At 45.9% G+C, this 21640-nt stretch overlaps 1 protein-coding gene across 7 annotated transcripts in view; it reads left to right on the top strand.

The window, feature by feature from the left end:
• Window positions 1-21640, top strand: part of LPP (LIM domain containing preferred translocation partner in lipoma) — a 423204-nt gene that overhangs the window by 293266 nt on the left and 108298 nt on the right. The window lies entirely within an intron of this gene.

Genomic DNA, 21640 nt, shown 5'->3' with positions numbered 1-21640 from the left:
TACTTTGTCTGCAACAGATAACAACTTGGGATCTCTCGCTGACAAAGCAGAATGCTTTAATGCTCCACGTAACCATTGTAAATAAAGGGCTGGATTGACAGCCATGGAGAATTAAGTCCACTGATCAGCCACAAAAAAGGCAATGGTAGGGAAAAATTTCCCATGCTGTCCTCTGCATTCTAGCCAGAGGGGGAACACCTCAAAGGATGAGAGAATATTCAGTCTCTACCTCTCAGTCCTTGACCTTTTTTCTGGGACTTCTGGCAAGGGTATCAGTTTTAAGTTGTGATTTGACCCGTGGAACTCACTGACACAAGATATCAGTGCGGCCAAGAGATTAGTAGGATTCAAAACAAGGATAGGGATTTTTATGGATTAGGGACACCCATTATTTACATAAAACAGGATACAAATGTAGGATTGGTATAAACCCCCATGCTTCAGGGCACAAGACAATCAGTGACTGATGGGGGTTAGGAAGAAATGTCCCCTGTAATCAGATTATTCCATTATTGTACACTAGAGGGTTTCTTACCACTTTCCACCGAAGCATCTGCTATTGACCTGGCAGAGAATCCTGGACTAGATGGACTTGTGATCAAGTCTGGCAATACCTGTGATGGTGGGCTGTGTTGTGAATACCTCTAGTAAGCCTAGTATCACTGGATGATTTCACGTTGGCCACCCAGGAGCCACATATACAGGTAACAGAGATGAAAGTCTTGCCCTAATCTACTCTGTCTCCTTAGGCAAAGGTGTATCTTCCACCACCAGGTCAGAGCAAACTACAACATATATCATCCCATGTGTCTAGGCATTGCTAATCATGGTGGCCCCATGCCACTCGTCTTACTGTTTTGCTCGTATTATTTAATTGTTTTACAAATGAGACAAGGCGAAGGAGTAGAAACCACAGGACTTACTTGTTTATAAACTAGAGAGCTTAGAGATGGCGTTCAGTGCAGAGGGATGTGGGTTAAAGTAGAAACCTGCGTTTTTCCTGCACAGGGCGAGAACCAGCAAACCTTGCCTCAAACTGTGGTGACAGCTTCTCGGGAATTATTTATTTCCCATTTTAGACATCGGACAGTGAGTCAGTGTGCCCTGGAAATATTATTGTTGTAGCAATTTTCTCATGTGGTCATTCAGTTTAATGTTAGAGGAATGAGTAGTTACAAGTCCAGACGCTGTAAAGTCGGAGCTACATTCTAAAAATAAAGCACTTGGTAAACTTTTAGTTGTCAACAACTTTTCGACAGTCGTTCATGCTAGAAAACGGAACAAGAGGCCTCATTCAAGTCCTGGCATATTTTATGGTCAAAGGAAACATCTAAGGAAGATTAGTACGTTGGTAACGCTGATAATTGGCAATGCCACTGGTGCTGTAGCAGCATGCAGGGTTTAAAAGAGTAATATTTACTAATAGGAGCAAACACGAGGCTTGGCATTAGGATTCAAGGGTACTGTTCCTGACTTTGCAAATGACTTGTTCTGTGGCTTTAGGAAAGTCCTTTTGATGTTTCTTAAAGCAAGTCGAATATTTACCTGTCTCACAGCAGGGGGGTTCCAAGACTCGATTGTATTCAGGGCACTTTCAGCCTCTGTAAATTCAAAGTATGATTGTTGCTTCGTAGACTAGTGGGGACTGAAACGATGCAGAGTCCTTCCGAGGGTGTGGCGAGTATTTGCAATGGAGACTTCTTTTTCATGTCCTTGAATTGGAGCTGGGGAAAATGAGAGACCATTCTTAAAACCTGGGCTACCCATCATTACAGTAGCTAATTTTTTTGAGTGTTTTACATCTTCAGAGCTCTTTGTGAACAATTAACTAAAACCCTCCAAACACTCTGAAAGGCAAGTACCGCTATCCCTGGTTTTAGCGTCATTTCCCCGAGATCACAGAGGAAATAAGTAGCTCATATCACACTAAGAACTTGCTTAAAACCACATTGTGTCTCTTCTGATCAGTCCTTTGGCCTTCTCAAATTGTTGTCCATGCGTCTCTACTTGTGAGTACCAAGCAGGGCTGAGAAGGGGTGTCGGTTGGGTGCCTAAAAGGTTCTTTGGGAAGCAGCCTGGTGACTGATAAAGGTGGAGAATTACTGAATGAGTCAATTCACATAGACACATCGTGGGGTGTTTGTGTAACACTTGGGGAATACACAGCATTCCTGCATGTAAGAGGCTACTCCAGCCAATGGTGCACACAGTCTGTGAATTGCTGAGTGCATCCTGGTATTTAATGCACACGGATGCATGGCAGAACGGTGGGCATCGTTTGGGGGTAGGGTGACCAGCTATCCTGATTTTATAGGGACAGTCCCGATTTTCGGGTCTTTTTCTTATATAGGCTCCTATTACCCCCCACCCCGTCCCGATTTTCCACATTTGCTATCTTGTCACCCTATTTGGGGGGGGGGTTGTTTTAAAAAGAACGTTTCATTCATAAGTAGGAGGAAAAGGCCAGTTTGAGCTTGGATGCTTACTAAATATCCTGAACTTTTCCCATTACTGAAGCATTAGTGTGTGTTACTGTGAGCAGAGATGCAAGGAGTGGTAGGAAATGGGAAACAGGATGCATGTTATTGGTTCAGTGTGAGGGGTTGTTCGACCAGCCCACTTTGGAGTGAAGTTTGGGCTTGATAGTTTGCCTTTTGGTGGGCCACATTCTGCCCAGTTTAGTTTTAGGAGTCTGTAAAATAAGCTAGTTCATGAAAGTGGCCGCCTTGCAGCTGGAGTCTGGCTGCCCACTTTCCAGTAACACCAGCTGCTGGGAATTTATGAGAGCAAATCCAGGAAAGTACCCAGTAACAAAAACACGCAGGAGCCTACAGTGCAGTTAGAAGTCTGAGTAGATATGAGACTTTGAATGGAGTGGTTTACAAAACATATACGGTACGACCATTTATCGGCAAATGCAACCCAGAGCACATGGATTTATCACTCTGGGTGCAGAGAGTTGTAATAGGCATGGTACCGTATTGTGCAAAGTATATGGACCAGATCATCATGTGGTGTAAACCAGCATTGCTCTATTGACTTCAGTGGAGCTGTGCTGATTTATTAACAGCTGAGGATCTGGCCCAATAATTCTTGGCCCTTACGTAGTGCTTATTTGAGGCTCCCAAACCGCAGACAAAAACAACGAGGAGTCCTTGTGGCACCTTAGAGACACACAAATTTATTTGGGCATAAGCTCCTTGTTTTTGCTGATACAGACTGACACGGCTACCACTCTGAAACCACAGGCAGGAAATACAGTCTGTCACAAACTACCGTTAGATACTGTGATAACTCCTCAGCCTGCAGGAGACCCAGTCCTGGACCTGCAGCACCCCATGGTGCCAGGTGCTGTACAAACTGCGTTCCTGCCCCAAAGAGCTTACAATGTAAGCTTTCCTCCCAAGCCTGCTCTTCCTGGGCTCTCCCGGCAGGACTACTCTGTCTCTGTCCCCTCTGAGAGATTTTTTTCAGCTTCTTATACCCTGGTTGTAGTGAGACAAAGGCAGCTAGCTGCCACTAGGATTGAGAGTAGACAGGTCTTAGAACTGTCACTTTTCTGTAGGCTCATAAAGCCAAGTATTCCGACTGGTGTGCTCAGCACTGTGCTATGGTAGGAGAGTCTAAAAAATATTCTGGATGAACCTTCTTTCTAAATGGGAATTTAAAAGGGAGGGTTTCATATCATCCCATCTCTGCCAGCACTACTACTCTCAAAATGCAGTTCTAGCTACGGCACAGGGACAGCAGGAATGTGTGACTAATAAGCAAAGGAGTGCGGCTTTCCTCATACCTGTGTGATTGTTGCTTGAAAGTTGGGCAGGAATTCAACAGGTGCCATATAGTCACCCTGCCAAAATAGCCACCAGCATGGGAAAGCTTGCAGGGCATATAAGTCAGGGAACAGAACAGAAATGAGTGTGAAAGTGAATCCAGCAATTGAAGTTGAAAGAGAACAAACTAGCAGGCATGCGGGCACACATCATGCAAAGCTGTGTTGTGTATGGTGCCCATAGCACTGTGGCTGTGTGTCATTGTGTACCGGTACTTTTACAGACACGTTTGCAGTCTCAGATGTGCGTGGCGTTACTGTCATTGACACGACGACGACGATAATTTGTGCTGCTTCAGTGCCTTCCATCCAGTGACCCAGCGTGTTTTCCAGCAGCGATTGATTACACTTCCCAACTTTTCTCTGTGAGACACAAGGTGGGTGAGGTAGTTTCTTTTATTGGACCAGCTGCTGTTGGTGAAAGAGACAAGCTTTCAAGCTTACACCGAGCTCTTCTTCAGTACTCTGAGTGCCTTTCCCAGTCCTAAAGAAGAACTCTGTGTAAGCTCATAAAGCTTGTCTCTCTCACCAACAGAAGTTGGCTCAGTAAAAGAGATTCCCTCAGCTACCTTGTCTTGATAATAGCCTGGGATTGACGCAGATACAACTACACTGCAAACAACTCTTTTGTGTGGCCTGCAATGGGGATGGGGAAGCTGAGGCTTGGCGACACGGTCAAGAGCAAACAGCAAGGTGGTGGCGGTAGTGGGGAATTGACCCCAGTGGCTCCGACACCCAGCAGTCCTGCTCCCTCTTAATGGGAGAGGTGGTGAAGGCAGCTGAGCTGCCCACGATGACGTTTATGTTGTTGTTGTTTGACTTCAGCTTATCTCAAAGTTTGGGTGAGTCTTTTAGTCTGCTTTGTCCTCCTTGTTTGTGGAAGTGCCAGGTAGCTTTCCTGGTTCAGTAGTTGACGTTTTGGTGTCAGCTGTGTGTCACGGACTGCAGGATATTGTGAGCGGATCTTTCATGAGACATTTCCAAACAATATTTGCCTATCTGTCTGAAAAGCAAGGGAGGGGGTGGGGAAAAAAACCCCAGTGTGTGTGATGTTTGTTTGCACATCAGGGCCACATCTGGCTCATCTGTTGTTTTGTAGACCCAAAGGGAAGGAGGATTCCAAACATTTGCTAACCTTTCTTTAGCAAAAATAAGCTAAATAAATCAATCTGCTATATTATTTATTCGTCCGCTGTTCTGACCTGGGCCAGAGAGGTTTCCCCAGATGCTATCCCAATTGCAAGAATCCAGCAGAGAAGGATAAGGCAGCCCGGCGTGTCAGGCTGCCATCCAAAATTTTCTGTAGTGCAGTAGCATTGGCAACAGGGTCTGCTCTGAGCATAATGAAGGCTAGCAGTCAGCCCCCGTCTCTTCCAGTCCTAACGTCTTCCATCCCTGTAGCCTCTCGCTCTCCTGTCTGCCGCTGACGCGTGCACACCTACATGTACCCGCAATCTCTCTCTTTTACCGTCTACCCTTTGAGGCATAGGGTAATTGTTGGCATTAAAATATTGGAACATCTCTCCGCTGACAGAGGAGTGCTCAGCACCTTCATGATTAGGCCTTAAATATCCACCTGTTGTTGTCCTTGTTACCCAGAGGCTGCAGCCAGAGATCGGGCCCCCATTGTGCTAGGGGCTCTACAGACACACAGCAGTATTTATCCTGACCTCCTGTAGCAGTGAGTTCCAAAGGCTAATAACTCTTACCTTAACAGTTCCTTTTACTAGTACATCCATAACAGTGACTTCCTGAGCTGGTGGCTTTATTTAGCAGCTTCACTCACTGATGCTGGGAGCCTGGCTGTGACGGCTGATTTGTATATATGTGTGTGTGCTGTATTGTTTGCTCTTGTTGTGTCAGTTGGCCCTTCTAATTACGCATCCCTGGATGAATGCCAGCTGCAGAGGGGAGGACAAGATGTACAGTAAAACGTGAGGTGGCACAGAGAGGTTTGTGCCTTCTTGTGTTTGAAGGAGACTTAATTACGTTCTCTCAGCAAATGTGTAACAGTCACAGAAATGTCCACATTAACCAAAGCATGCTTGTTATTCTAAGTGGAGTAGGACATTTCAATTCCACTAGTGGTGAATTGTTGGGGAGCAGATACTTGTCTCTCTTATAGGCTCTGCTCTAAAGCAGTTTGCATCTGCTATTAGAGTAGATGGAGCATGCTGCTTTATTTGTGTAGACCCTAGAATAACCTTCCTCTTCGAAAAAGCCTTTCCACCATAAGAATAACACACTCAGTGCTGATTCCCCTTCTACCCGATAAACACCAACCAACCAAGCAAAAAAAACAAAAAACCCCAAAACTCTGAACCAAATCAGCTTAAAAAAATTATTTGATAAAACCTTACAACTTAGAAGCAAAGCCCCTAGACTGCACAGCGTTTTCACCCCAAAAGAAGGAGTTGCCAGAGACTCCATGAGTTCTACGAAGCACTTTGCTGTTGCTTTTACATGGAAGGCCCTCAGAAGCTATGGTGTTGGGTGGCAGGATGAGACCTTTGCTCTGCAGTAGGTCTGGTGGCAGTGGTTAGTTTTTGGGATGGATAGATGACGACGCTGAGAAGAAAAAAGGCTCCCCCATCTGAATGGGGACTTGTACAATTTTAAAGGGATGGATGGTGCATTTTAGTCAAAGGGACTTGAAAATGCAGATTAACAAGGGACATTTTTTTAAAACTGCATTTTCCTTAACCCTTGCTGTGATCACGTCGTCCTCTTCCTGAGATCGCTTCACTGACTTCCCCTCTTTCCCCGTTCGGTTCAAACTCCTTGTCCTTAGCTCTGCCCGACTCTGTCCTTCCATTATCTCTGCTCTCCTCCTACAAATCTCCCTACCCACACTTGTTCCTTTTGTTTACTCTTAACTTTGCTCCCCTTCATCTCTCACAACTACACGTCTTACTTCCAGATCCCTCCTTCCAGTCCACATCTTCCCTTCCAACTCTTAGGCCTGAGCCAAAGCTCACTCATATCTGGAGTATTGCGTCCAGTTTTGGGCCCCCCCACTACAGAAGGGATGTGGACAAATTGGAGAGAGACCAGTGGAGAGCAGCGAAAATGATTAGGGGGCTGGGGCACATGACTTATGAGGTAGCTGAGGGAACTGGGATTATTTAGTCTGCAGAAGAGAAGAGTGAGGGGGAGATTTGATAACAGCCTTCAAATCCCTGAAGGGGGGTTCCAAAGAGGATGGAGCTTGGCTGTTCTCAGTGGTGGCAGATGACAGAACAAGGAACAGTGGTCTCAAGTTGCAGTGGGGGAAGTCTAGGTTGGATATGAGGAAACACTATTTCACTAGGAGGGTTGTGAAGCACTAGAATGGGTTCCCTAGGGAGGTGGTGGAATCTCCTTCCTTAGAGGTTTTTAAGGCCCGGCTTGACAAAGCCCTGGCTGGGATGATTTAGTTGGGGATTGGTCCTGCTTTGAGCAGAGAATTGGACTAGATGACCTCCTGAGGTCTCTTCCAACCCTAATCTTCTATGATTCTAAGTCAATTGGGGTCTTTCCATTGACCTCCATGGGTTTTGGATCAAGGCCTCAGTATGCTGAGCGTATGGAAGTTCCTTGTTTGGAGGGCTTGCAGGATGAAATCCAAAGACTGAAGGCTCCTTTCAGATAGACATTTTCTCAATGTAGTAAAGGTGGGCTCAAGCTGCAAACCCTGGATCCAGATTCAAAACACCCTGAAGTTCAGGGTTCAGCTCACGAGAAGAGGGCTAGCCCTACACTCGGATACAAACCCAGGTTTGAACTTAAAACACCCTCACGCTTCAGAGCTGAGGAGTGGTTCCCCTTCCCTCTTTTACATCTTCTGCAAAGTGCCTACTTATGCTCACTATTTCTAGTGCACCTTAGCTGGCAGGGGCAGCATTAAAATAAGAAAGGTTTGGCCAAGTTTTTTAAAAAAATCTTAGAGAATTTTATCTGGAAACTAAGGGGTTTTTCCGCCCCCTAATCTTTCTTTTTTTAACTGGACAATTCAGACATATCATTTCATCAGAAGAGCCTGCCAGGTTTTATTGGTATTATATGCCATTATTTACACATGGAAATGTCTACCTGATTCATGAAAGCCCAGTGGGAGGGAAATCCAATTAGAGAATGGAGACAAAGCCAGGCTTGGCTTTAGGAAGCACAAATTGAATTTGTTTTACCATTTGCATTGTTACGAGGACTGTACTTGAGCGGGCATAGAGGATGCTCAGGGAAACTTTGGATTTGGTTCAGTGCACAAGTGTAACAGGTCCATGGCATCCCTAATGCTCTCCTCCTAGAATTGGCTTCATCCTCTCAAGGAGGTGCTGAGGATCCTTGTGGGTGGAATAGTCGGATTTCTGAGTATGTGCACATGCGCGTGTGTGTGACTGACAATTGCTGCTTTGGCTTTTCGTTCATTTGCAGGTGAGCTCTTTGTCGTTTCGAACACACTAGATACACATTATCTTGCTGCTTTGCTGCCTTACTCAGATTTGCGGTTGTCTTAGCTTTGTTCATAATAGCAACTAAGCACTTTCATTGCTCTTCCTTCTGTTTGGAATGTGACCTTTTTAAACAGCTCAAAATAAGTTCCTTCCAAGCAAGTGAATGTAATTTTTCTTTCTTTCGCTGTTGTACTGTCCATGTAGCCTGATTTCCAAAGAAATGCAGCCCCGTTGACTCCAGAGGGATTTGTGGGTGCTCAGCACCTCTGAAAATCAAGTCTGTACACAGGCACATAATGAACATTAATAATAGAGGTAGCATCCAATTGTAATTTGGCCAGGACAATACACTAACGCTCCTGGGAAGGGTTTTGTTAATAATGATCACAAGGGGTCAAGAACATAATTTTAGGACTCATGAAATACCATCCTGCCCCACTCTCGCAAATCGCCAAGTGCATTTCCCTGTCAGCCAGCCTCACGGGCTCTGCATTTCCTACCATTGCACGGTGGAACCTGAGAACTGTCCTTTGAAACCTGCAGCATCAAGAAGTAGAAGAGTGGTGTGCCCGTTTGCTTGTTACATTAGCGTGCATAAGGCACAAGTTAAAAGCAGGACGTCTGCCAGTGTATACGAGCTCACGTGGTTAAGGTACCTATTGCGCCTTGCTACCGTCAGGAATGAGCGCATAATACTTTACAGAGTGGTCCTAAATACTAAAGAGAATTCCACCAGCCTATTGAGGAATTGGTTCAGCGCTGATTTTGAAATGCAAGATCCACCACATCCTCCCAGGACTTATCCACAACTGGGGAAAGTGGTGGGGAGGAACTGGAAGACAAGAAGCAAAGAAAGGAGAGGGGTGAGTGGGGAGCACGGGCACTGTGGAGCAGGGAAACTGAGGCTCTTGCCATATAGGGCATGGTGGGTGATATCGCTAATTCTTGCGTGGCCGTTAGATGCCAAAGTGGTAGATAACTGCAATAGTAAACTCACTGGTAAACAGAGTAGGCTAGATTGACTGCATCTTCTTTGAAGGGTATCACACAAATTGTTGGTTAGAATCACCTCTGCTAAGCTTGTGAGAGCCCATAGACCACAGGCGTACAGCTGCAATCTCTAATGTCGACCGTGTATCTTACAGAACCCTTCTGATGCTTTTATCCTCGTTATGACTCTCCCATTTTCTTTTAATGGCTTTTTTGTGTTTAGTCTGTCACACAGTTCTTCAGGAAATTGTGTAATCTCCTTCCCTAGGGCAGATCTAGGACCCGCAAAGCTGGCTTTTAAGCTGCAGTATTTGAGATCAGATGACTCGTTGAAGGTCCCTTGTCTGAACTCTCCCCCCCACCCCCCGTTTTTTGGACCAACAGAACCGGAGTTGTTGGCCGCAGGTTTTGCAATGAGCTGTGCTGTATTTACCCAGGCTTTTAACAGAGCCAGAAGGGCCATTTGTTTAGTACTATGGATGGATCTTTGTGTAAAAAGGGAAACATTCAGTCATATTAGCTCCAAGGGTTATTCAGACTTGAGGCACCTGCATAATCTGCCATCCAGTGGTGCAAAGCAACGGTGGTTACACATCAAATCTGGAGCAGCCCTGAGCATCTGCATCTGCCATTGGCTTCAGTGGAGGCAGCATGTATTCAGTTTACCCTTAATGCATCAACAGCTCCAAAATCTGATCATTCTCTCCTCGCTCTTCTATAAGACACAGTTTACGACGTACCCTGGGACTATTTTGTATAGACACATCAGAGTGAATCTCCACTGAAATGATGCCCATCGTTGACGCACAAGGCTGACTTCTACCTTCAGTTACACCCAAGCAACCCGTTGACTTTATTAGTATAGCTCAGCTTTGGACCATGCCAAATTTTAGCTACTTTGTCCTGAGTTGCAATAAGTTAAATCTTCTCAATGTGCCTGTAATCAACGGTCAGCAGCATCACATTAGCCATCACAGCTGTATTTGAACCACATAGTGCTGAGAATAGTGATGCCTCCAAAGAGAAAATGCACTGGTCACATCTGTGTCACTTCATGCTCAAAGCCTAGCTAGGCCATGTTCTCTGATGTGTAAAAATCCCAAGGCCTGGCTGCGGTTGCTGGGACCAACCTCACTAAAGTTTCTCAAAGTCGGATGTGTTGATTAGCAGCCATGTTGCACCTCTCCAATCATTATTAAACCAACCTCTTAGCACTCCCCACCTCACGAGAAGCAGGGAAGTGCCATTCTCCCCATTTTACAAAAGGAAAACCGAGGCACAGAGGGCGTAAGTGACGTGGCCAAGATCATTCAGGGAACATGTGCCAGAGCTGGGAATTGAATCCAGCTCGCCGGAGTTTATTCCATTGTCTTAACCAGAAGGCCATTATCTTTCCCCTGCAGTTGCATCTCAGGGTCGGTAAGTTGCAATACAAAAAGGAATGTTCCACTGCAGTATCATTGGTTTACAACTGAAAATGTTATATGCCAGGGAAAGGTTGGTCTGGACGTTTAGATAATGACCAATAGAAGCTCCTTCATAAATCTGTTTTGTAAATTCCCTTCCTCTCCACTCCCATCATTTGTGCACAGCCCCGTGACTACAGCCAGTGCCTATTTACTTTACCGTCTACAAACGGACTAGCACAGGTTCTGACATAAATGCAGTGTTATGCGACAAAAATGCAGGAGGAGGGAGGGTTTATAGTTTTAAGTGTATCCAAAATGTAATAATCATAGCAACCAACATAACTGATTTAGCACAATCCCACCTATTCAGCCATTAAAATGCTAGATGGTATTGCAAGTGAATGGCAGTGTTTTAAAAGGCACACATCAGGTACCAACCTCCGCTGCAGACAGTACAATGGATTCAGGTGCTCTGATCTGCTGTGGCAAATCTTAGGTTTCTATGTTCTACCTCCTGAAAAGCAAGGCTTTGTGGGGCTCCAAGCCTGCGTTCTGGTTGTCATTGTTGCTGACAACTGTCTGTGCATGCTTCGGGAGTATTTTTATCAATCAAAATAATTCAAATGATTTATCCGCTTGTAAACAATCGCTTCCATTCAATGGAACAACCACTCCACTGTGTCCTGATAGTGACTCTTGATTAAAACCAGGTGGGTGGGATCCTGGCCCACTGTCAAAACTCCCATTGACTTCGGTGGAGCCAGGATTTCACCCATGATATTAATTGCTGGTTCTTTTTCCCCAAAGTGAAAGTGGGTCTTGTCCAAGGCCCTAAACACCTTTGCATTTTGCACCATTCCTGTAAATATCCCCTCACGCCCAATTGTAGTGAATGTAAAACATGCGTGCATATAAGTGAGGAAAGCAACAAATACGAACAGATCAAATGGTCGTATTTCCTTGTGTAGAATACAGAACAGTTTTCCCTTTCCTCCTTGTTATCTGTTTTTCTCCATTTCCTTCCTGTTGCCTTTTTTAATTTAGAGCCTGAATCCACAAAGTGCTGAGCGCCTGCGGAGAAGCGATGTGCGCCAGCAGCCAGCTCAGTGAGTGCTGACGGGTTGCAGCATCCCTCACGAGATGCTCAGTTCCTTGGAGGATCAGGAATCCGGTCTTTGGACTGTGCATACTTTAGAGTGAAGGGAGGAGACGGGAGATTCCATAGTAGCTTGGCTTTTGTAGCTCCATGGCCTTCATTAGCAGAGCTTGTAAGTCCCCCAACCTGGAACTACGGAAGCAATGTAAGTCAGTTAGTCTGTAGTTAAGTTCATTGCACAGGCAGGCTCCACTACCTCTTGCTCTGACAGCAAGCTATGAAGCTTCCCAGATTTAAATATTTCCTTATGCTCCAGAGATTCTACATTCCTTTAGCGTAGCTGTCTACAACTTCCAGCATTCGTGAGTTTCGGGGAGAGGGATCTCTCCCTTCTCTCTAATCCCTGTAACCCATCCTTGCTTTGGGTGCCATTGTCCTCAGTGCTATTTGCATTGCTCTGGCATCCAAAATACTGAGTTGCTAGGCCATGATTTTCAAAAACGGGGGCCTAAACTTTAAGTCCAAATAAGTGACTCGAATTTCGAAAGTGCTGCGTGCCCAGCAGCTCCTACTGACTTCAGTGAGTTCACCAATTTCATTATTTAGGCACCTAAATATAGACCTAGGAGCCCCGCATCACAGCCCTTGTTATTGAAAATCCTGGCCCTGTTCTCTAGGTGAGTCTCTACCTAGCACCCAGAGCAGAGTTGCTTGTGCTAGAGGGAATGCTACCAGCCAGGGTTCTATCATCCCCGGCTGCCTGACTGGGGCAGAGCATCACTCCACCTTCCCCAATGAATCACCCATGTCAAGTGCGGCCTTAATAAACCCCAACTGGTGAGCAAAAGGGCATTCTGTCAAGGTAATGAACTCCTTAACTGACCTGGGAAACATGGCGCAGGGATAAGAGGCCATCTGCCATAATGCAAGACACAGTACTTCGCCCCCACCACCGAAAGAGGGCAATCACGTAGACATAGCTGTCTGAACCTTTATCTGTGGAGCTGCCATGCGTGGATGCCCCATTAATGTTCTGCGTGCAAAGAAATAAGGCTCTGGGTGATTAAAAGTCTCCTGGTGACTTAACTGCAGGGCTTTTATATACCCTTTAGTAGCAGCCTGAACGCACAGGTGTGCGCACGCACATAATCTGCAGCCTACCAGCTTCAAGCTGTTAGGTGAATGAAATATTTCAACAAGAACCATCTGGTTTCTGCCTTTGGTTACTCTTCATTCCCAGTAAAGTAGGAATAAACACTTGCAAAATGAGTTTTTATTATTCTTATTTTTAGCCCCTTTTTCTTATGGAGCCAGGGTAAGGAATACAGCCCCAGTGTGGAAGTCTTTATAAAGCAGTTTATAGCTCAGGAGATTCTGAAAGAGAGCCCTGCAGCTCCATCTTGGTCGTCACTGGTGTTTCGATGGGGTAAGATGATAATAGCCATTTTAGAAGACAAGAAGAATTGGATTTTGACGGAGGAGCTATCAAGCCAAGCAGCTTTCCAGCATCTGGAACCACATCTGGATACAGTACAGTCAGGAGCCTGGTTACGCAGTAGCTTCTGGGAGATGTGAGGCTGATTCTCATTTCTGCTAAGCTCCCTTTATACCGCTCCGGCAGTATAAAGAGGTCTTTAAGTGGGAGTAACTAAGTGGTACCCACTTGAAGACCCTCTGATATTGCAATAGCAGTGTAAAGGTGCCTTAGAGTAAATGTGAATCAGGTCTGTGGTGCCTAGGGGCCTGATCCTGTAAAATCACACGCATCATTCTTACTCATAGGATCCAGCATGTAGAATTTTAGGTCTGAACTTTTACCAAGTGACTGGTGAATTTGGATGCTCTGATACTTCAGCGCCCAACTTGAAATGCCCTAAAGGTGCCCTAAAGGTGCAGATGGTGGATGGGTTTCTGAAAAATTAGGGTCCTTTAAGGTATCTCAGGTTGGACCCCCACAATTTGTTAGCCACCTTTACAAACTCGGGCCAGCATTGTTCAAGTGTGCATTAAACCAGCGTGAGTTTTGTAAAACTTTCAACTCTGCCCTGCCTTGTAGTGAACCCAGCCACAAGAGCATTGTGCTTCATTCCAGAGAGAGGGAAAGGGAAACTGACCAAGCTAATTAAGTTCTTAAAGCTGAGAGGTGCAAAAAAGGGAGCAAGCATCAGAAAGGGAGAAGTGTGAAACATATTTATAAAGTTTTGTTTTATTTATCCAGCTCTGATAAGGTTTAAACATATATTTTATACAGTGTCCCCTTAATAAATTAATTTTATAAGAGCACTGAATTTTAGTTTACGGCAAAGCTTGTATGGCCCAGAAACTGCATTCTAACCCTTGCCTTGTGAGAGTGGTGCACTTGAGCTCTTTAGATCATTATTGCTTCCCGAAGGAAGACTAGGGGAAGAAAGACAGATTATCAGATGAAACATCACTGCTCGTACGCTGCCATCGACACAACTTGTATTTCAGCTTTGGACAGTTCACTGCAGAAAGCACAGTCGGGGGAACTGAGAGGAAGCATCCCAGTCTGGGATAGACAGCAGGAGTGGTATCTTCAGAAGCACTCCACACTGGCCTAACTAGTCCGGCTGAGCTCAGTGGGAGTTTTACCATGGACTTCAGTGGGATCAGAGTTAGACCCAAAGCCCAAGCACTTGTGAAATTTTCACATCTTACTCAGGTGAAACGTCCATGGACTTTAGTTAGAGCTTTAGCTGAAGACTGGCGTCCGGTTTTGGCGCTCAGACAGTATTTCAGATTTAAATATTCAGTTATAAAAATACTACTACCCATCTGCCTTGCCAGTCTTGGTATCTCTTGTAGCAGTTCACTGACCATCTGTTCCCTTGGTGTAGAGAGACACTGCATGTCCACTTGACAGTATGCCTCTCAGACTCGGGGTTTATTTTTGGTAGCTGGTACATACGGACCAGGTTCTGCTTCTCCAAATGTGATTGTTCTTAAAAACTTCGCAGCATAAATTTCACTTTTTATTGGGGTTCATGGGAGAGGGGTACAAGGGAAAGCAATGAATTCTCTGTTTTTCGTTCAGCGCCTGTCTTGCTTACTTTTCCCAGCAAGAGAAGCATAAAGCTGCTAGGGGAGGGTAGCAACCCAGATGTGAGTTATCTGATTAATTAAGTCACTATCAGGCATATGTAGTAAAACTCAGACGAAATGAATCATTTAAAGTTCTATTATCAGTGTTTCTGCTCTTTTCCCCCCTACTTTCTATGCCAAGAGGCAGGGCAGTTCACTCAAGCGTGCAGCCCACACCCTCAAAGACCCATTACCCTCTGTGTCCGACAGGCACCATAAATTGGAATCGCACTTGGCCAATCAGATCTGATTGCAAAACCCATTTACAAGGCATGCACTTAGTTCCAGCAGAGATGCTCCCGGTAGCCCAGGTCCGCTCCAGGCAGAGATCTGGGCGGTGTGGATCCATTCTAGAAATGAACAGAATTATGAAATGGAGCAGATTTAATTGCCACTTGATGTGGTGGTGTTGCTGATTTATTGGGCATCGTTGGGTTCTGTTCTAATAAACTGCAGTAGGATGAAGATTTTATTTATTTAGATCATCTTGATGGAGCTTGGGGAATCTGACCTGCTTCCAGGAAGTGCTTTATGGTATGGCTCTGTTTGTAGCTGGCTCTGTATTCCAGCACTGGGGCCCATTTCTCCTCTCATACCAGTTTTACATCAGTGTAACTCCTTTGATTCCAGTGGAACTACCCTGGCCTTATGGCACCGTGAGATGAAAATCAGCCCCCTGACTCAACAGGAGTCAGATTTCCACATTTTAGCTGGGTGTAAATTTTACAACCGGGCACCTGCTAGATGATGTGGCTAAAGCCGAGCGTTGACTCCACCTCTTTTACAGAGTTTTCTGAATACTAGTTTAGAAACTAGTTTAAGCAAGAGCCTTCCAGGTGAGGGCCTTTTGCATCTTCCTCTTGCAAACTTCCATTGATTAAAATGCTGGCCTAGGACTCAAGAAAACCAGGTTAGATTCCTATTCTGCCGCAGACTTCCTGTGTGACTGTGGGCAAGTCATGCAGCCTCTCTGTACCTAACTTCCCAATTTCGTAAAATGACATTAAGCACTTCCCTACCACACAGAGGCGGTGTGAGGAGAAATATGCTAATGATCATCAGGCAGTGGTGAGGGCCATGTAAGTATCTAGATGAATGGTTGTGTGAGATGGAGTAGCAGTGGCCACTGTCTCCTCCATCCCATTTTCCTCTCCTTGGCTGATGAAGAAACAGTCACATCTGTTTACTGTTTGCCCAATTTATAAAACATGGACTTGATTGTGGTGGCTTGCAGGCACACCAGCAGTCCCATGTATGTCACTGAAAAACACTCCTGGGTAAGGTGTTCAGGCTCGAGCCTTTTGCTATGTAGGTAGATAGAGAGCTCACTGCGCTGGGTCTAATTCTATAGCTAGGACGTCCTTGGCCATGATGTGCATATTAGAGTTTGTCCAACAGGGCAGACGTCAGATCTGAGCTTCCTCAGAGTTTGGTTGCATTTAGATCCAGGGGTCTGGTTTGTGCCCCACGTCTGTGCATACACCCAAAGGGAAAAGTCCTGTGGTACCTAGGGGAAAGTCATTCGCATCTATAGAAATTTGGGGAAAAAACAGAATTGAATAGATAACTTCTCTCTCTCTCTCTCTCTTTTTTTTTTTTAAACAGCAAAGTGGGTGTACCACGGTGGAAAATCTGGCCCAAGAGGAGAGTAGTGAGTGGTCTCCTCTATCATCAGAGTCAGCCATTGGATTTTTGGCTCCAATCCTGCAAAGAACTTAAGCATGTGCTTAACCTTAAGCACTGGAATAGCCTCACTGAAGTAAATGGGACTGCTCTTGTACTCACAGAGAAGCAGTTGCTTTAGTGCTTGGCAGGATCAGGGCCTATATCGGGGTGGCCAAACTGGCTCGCCAGCCGCATGCGGCTCTTTTACAGTTAAAGTGCAGTCCCCCTCCCCATTCTCCATCTACCAGATTGGGGAGCGGGGAGCCTCGGGAGCTCTGCCTTGCAGCAGGGTGGAGGGATAGGGGCTTCTGCCCAGTGGGGAAGGGAGTGTCGGGACTTCAGCCCCACGAGGTGCGCCTGCCGGGGCTCAGGGCTTCAGCAGGAGCGAGAATGAAACTTGTGAAGAATGTCATATGCAGCTTGGAGGGCCAGTAATTTTGTCCACCCCGGCCTATATACAGAAAGGGCCTTATACTGCTTCTTCCATGACTGTATATAACGTCCCTTTAGTCTTTTACAAGTGCGTGATCCTCCCAGTTCTTAGGGATGTAAACAGTGCAAACACTTTAAATCAGGCTAGTACGCACTCCAAGGGAGAGGAAAGCCAAACCAGCAGCATCTCTTCTCCACCTTATTCTCCCACAAAACTGACTGATAACTCCCTATGCAAACACAGTGTGCTTGAGGCACCAAGAAAATTTGGGTGTGGGGGAAGAGCCAGGGTGCATCCTCTCTGTGTCACATCATCCTCCGCAGACCCTCCCCCTCCCCGCCCAAACTCTCATGGGAAATCCCAGTGGGCATGAGAGATGTCAGTTTCAACATTAACACCTGCCCTCTGCCTCACTGCAGGCATGGTGAGTCCTCAGTGCCAGGCAGGGAGAGAAGGGTAGGAGAACGTTGCAGAGGGCTAATCCCTGTGTACACATGCTCCACGATGGGTGGATTTGCCCCGTGGGTTTAAGGACATCCACATGGTTGTAACACAACACCTGCTGTCTCCTTTGGAGGCGCCTGGCTCTGGGGGAGAGAAATCAGTGGGAGGCATTAGGCTTTCAGGCAGCTCATACTCCCCCTGCCCTTCGAATTTTACCTGGGAAGGGGGATGGTTTAGGTCACAGTAACATTTTCTTTCCAAATACAAAATCAAAGTGTGTGTCCACTGTCACTTTCTGGGCACTCTGCAAGGCCTCATTACCCAGGCTGTAGCTTAAGGGGATTTGGGGAAAGGTCTGAGGGTTCCCATTGTGGGAGAATGATGTCGACAGAGATGAGCGCCTTTTACTGGCAAAGAACAAATTTGTAACATTGTTGCTTAATTGTCATTCCTCATTATAAAATAATGTTGCCTGCATTAAGCATGTTCAGATCAGCATGGCAGGGGGCATGGAAGGAAACCGTGTCGGTGTGGCAGCGCAGCACCGTTGTGGCAGTGTGATGGGTAGGCAGTGGACAGGCCTTGAGAGCTAAATGCCTGGGTCTTTTTCCCAACTTGGCCTTGCTCTGTGACCTTGAGCAAGTTGCTCCCCTTACCCACAAAGCAGTTTCTCCATCTGGATATTAAATACCCACTTTGGGAAAGTCCTCTGAGTTCTCTGGATGAAAAGTGGCAGGTATGATCATCCACAAGCCAAGGGTCTAGCCCTTGTTCACCATGGCGAAGAAGCTGGGCCTTGGAACTTTGAGACCCCTTCCAGACCATTCCTCAGCAGCTGATAGTGCTTTGTATTGCGCCAGAGAACAATGCCCACACACAAACCAAACAGCATTATGATTATATGCTAATTGTAAGCTAATTAGTTTCTTTTTTCTTTAGAGAGGACCCACTTAAAAAACTCAGGTGGGAGGATTTCTTGCACATATTATCACCAGGGCTTTATTTCTGTACACACCCCTAATCCTTTGTAGTTCTTATTTGTATTTAGCAATCTAACTGGATTAACAGTGGGTTGACCCATTCTTTGCTGAGGCCAGCAGGTCAGCTTATAGAAATTACTGAAATGAGCCGCCAGTGTAATGTAAGGACAAATTCCTCCCTGCACAGATTGGCATGAACACCGGAGGCAGCGTTTGAGTGTAATATTGACTAATTATTTAACCATGAGTGGCAGCTCTGAACATTGTGTGCTCTTTGCATCGCTTCCTGCATTTACTGTGAATCTGATTACGAAGGGAACAAGTATTTCTTCTCAGGCTCCTGAAAACTCAGAAGCCAGCTTAGCGAAGTGTGCGGGACCCCAAGCTGATTGAGTGGAGACGGTTGTACATGGTGCATCAGCCGAGATCCTTGAACTGGATCTGGTGCACAGCCTATTTTGCTGAACTGTGCTTCAGGTCTCAGGGGTGTGTGCAGAGTGTGTGTGGGGAGGGTGTTTGAACAAATCGTATCTGAAAGCCTGGAGGTAGAAGCGGGCACTAAAAAAAGCACAGCTTTAACTAAAAAATGTTATGGTTTGAAACAAACTGTTGTTCAGATTGCTAGAGCCGTGCAAGTTCTCCTCGGTCTCTCCGTCAGCAGGCTTTTTCTCCGTGGTGATGGTGAGCAGTTCTATGACAGTTGCCTGGAGAGGTGCCCCAGTGGAGAACAGGGCCCTGTTGTAGCAGGGATCGCCTGTACGCGTAATCAGAGACAGTCCCTGGCAGTTGAATTGAACATTTGCTTCTAGGGTTCGTGTTGTTCCTGTTTGGCTGGGTTGGGAATGTGTCACTCAGGGAGGTGGAGACGGTTTCAGATACAAAGGAGACGAGCACACTAAACAGGCACCACTCACTGATTGCTAGGAGGAGCCGTCCTTAATTTCCAGGGCCTCAGGGTGACAAATGGGAAGGTCCAGTCTCCATGGGCCTTGTTTCGCCCCTCTGCAGTGTACAGCGCTGGAAGGGGAGGAACGCTTGGTTTCAAAGCCCTGCTGTGAGAGCCGAGCCCAGCGGTACAACAGTGAGGAGTGAATTCAGTTTTAAGGCCGGCGTTGGAGTTTGGGGACTTCCTAAAATGATTCCAGGTTTCTTTGACAACAGATCTGACCATCTTTAGACTGCAAGCCCTTTCGGCAGGTGGTATCTCTCGCTGTTTGTCTGTGCAGGACCTAGGGGTCTGTACATCTTCCCACAATAACCGCCGTCCTTTATGGACTAACTGTGCCCTAATATGTCTCGTGTATGTGGCTTTGTGCCTCATCCTTAACCCTTTGGAGACTGTAGTCACATACAATATACGTACATCCTCTTATGCATTCATTTGGCTGGGCATCTGGAGAATGCCTGTGCCCTCAGGCTGTTGCATAAACTGTGATGTCTGTGAGATTTAGGAAAGACTTTCTAACTGTAAGGGCAAAGTTTTGGACCAGGCTTTCAAGGGAGGTTGGGGAATCCCCATCACAGGAGGTTTTTAAGAACAGGTTGGACAAACACCGGATAGGGCTGATCTAGGTTTACTGGGTCCTGCCTCAGCGCAGGGGCTGGATGGGGTGACTATCAAGGTCCCTTCCAGCCCAACATTTCTATGATTCTAGCTGATGCATTAGTGCATGTCTCTACAACTTTTGTCCTTCATAAATTAAACTGAAATTCCCTAAAGTCAGAGGGAGGCCCTAACTCCAGGCTTTTCTCCTCCCTTGCTCCTTTTCCATTCAGCCCTATTGATTTGGCTGCCATTGCTTCCCATCCATTTTCATCTGTTAGAAACCCACTGGCTGTCTTGATTGAGAGCACCCAATACGTGACTTTACCAAAATGGGGATAAAAAGATCAAGGTGGCAAGGCAGCCCATGGGCATTTGTGTCTGTGCTGCACAAAAGATTGTTCCACTTGTGAAGTGATTACTCCAAACCCATTGGTCAATTTGGCGTATTACATTCCTGGTCATTCCCGAGGCATGGTACAGGGCTTTGATTGCCAAGCATCCTTTTGATAAGCTTATAATTACATCATTGTTTTTTTATTTAAAGCACAGTCTGTGTGAGCATTTACATTATATCAGCTGTCTTTTCTCCCTGCCCTTGCGACTTGTTCCATTGTACGTGTATTAATTAAGGGCCATTGGCAGAGGAGATGTTGGGCATCAACCTGGGGCGTATCAGATCGAAGGCATGCGCTTGGACTGGGACATGATCTGCCGTGCTCTGTATTATGTTGTATTTTGATGGGACGTAACAAATTATACGTGAAAGCAAATTCTTCCATTGTTCACCTTTATTATTAGTGCCACATGGTTTGATATAGAAAATATAGTGAGCCTAACTAACACCCATCAAGCTTCCATGAAAATCACTCTTCAAAAGGAAATAAATGCGGGTTGGTGTTCTCCTTCCATCGCCGTAGGACACGCTGACAGGCACTCCTAAACTCTGTTAGATCTTGCAATAAAGTAAGCAGTGGTGCAGGGAGAATGGGCTAGAGCGGTTAGCTGCAAGTCAGGACTCCTGGGTCCCATTTTTTACTCTTCTGTAAAATGGGACTAATCCTTGCCTACCTCAGCTGGTGGGCAATGAGAGGCATGATGGGTGTCTGTAAAGGTTCTATGTACATGCAGAGTATAGCTATTATCATACTGTGGTGGGAAGTTCAGCTCTTGACTCCCATTCTCTAGCGCACCATGAAATAAGAACATCTGCCATTACATTAGCTAAGTTAAAAAAGAAAAATGTATAAACTCTCCTGCTTCAGGGCATAAGTCAGCCACAGACTGTCTGGGGTCAGGCAGGAACTTCCTCTCTGGGCAAACTTATCTATATTTGTCCATTCTGGGGTTTCTTGCACCTTCCTCTGAAGCATCTGGCACTGCCCTCTGTCAAAAACACAGCGCTTGACTAGACAGACCTTTGGTCTAATCTTTCATGGAAATTCTTGTGCATTTCTCTTGGTCTCGGGAATGTTTTATGTAGGGTAAAAATAGACGTGCAGGAGGGTTTATTGTTACTAGGAAGCAAGTATTATGCCTCTCCAGTCCCCAGAACCGAGATGACATTAGCTTCCCAGCCTGGGAAATCCACTTTTTCCCTTCTTCTGTATATTTTTCTTGACAGCTTCATCAGTTGTCAAGTCTGCTAGGCCTCTCTAGTCACCTCTCGTGCAATGCTTTAAGAACCGGTTCTATCTCCATGGAGCTGGGTCA

This window comes from Natator depressus, chromosome 9 (assembly GCF_965152275.1).
Source record: "Natator depressus isolate rNatDep1 chromosome 9, rNatDep2.hap1, whole genome shotgun sequence".
Lineage (NCBI taxonomy): Eukaryota > Metazoa > Chordata > Testudines > Cheloniidae > Natator > Natator depressus.
Note: the sequence above shows the minus strand (reverse complement) of the source record. Positions and strands in the feature narration are given on the sequence as shown.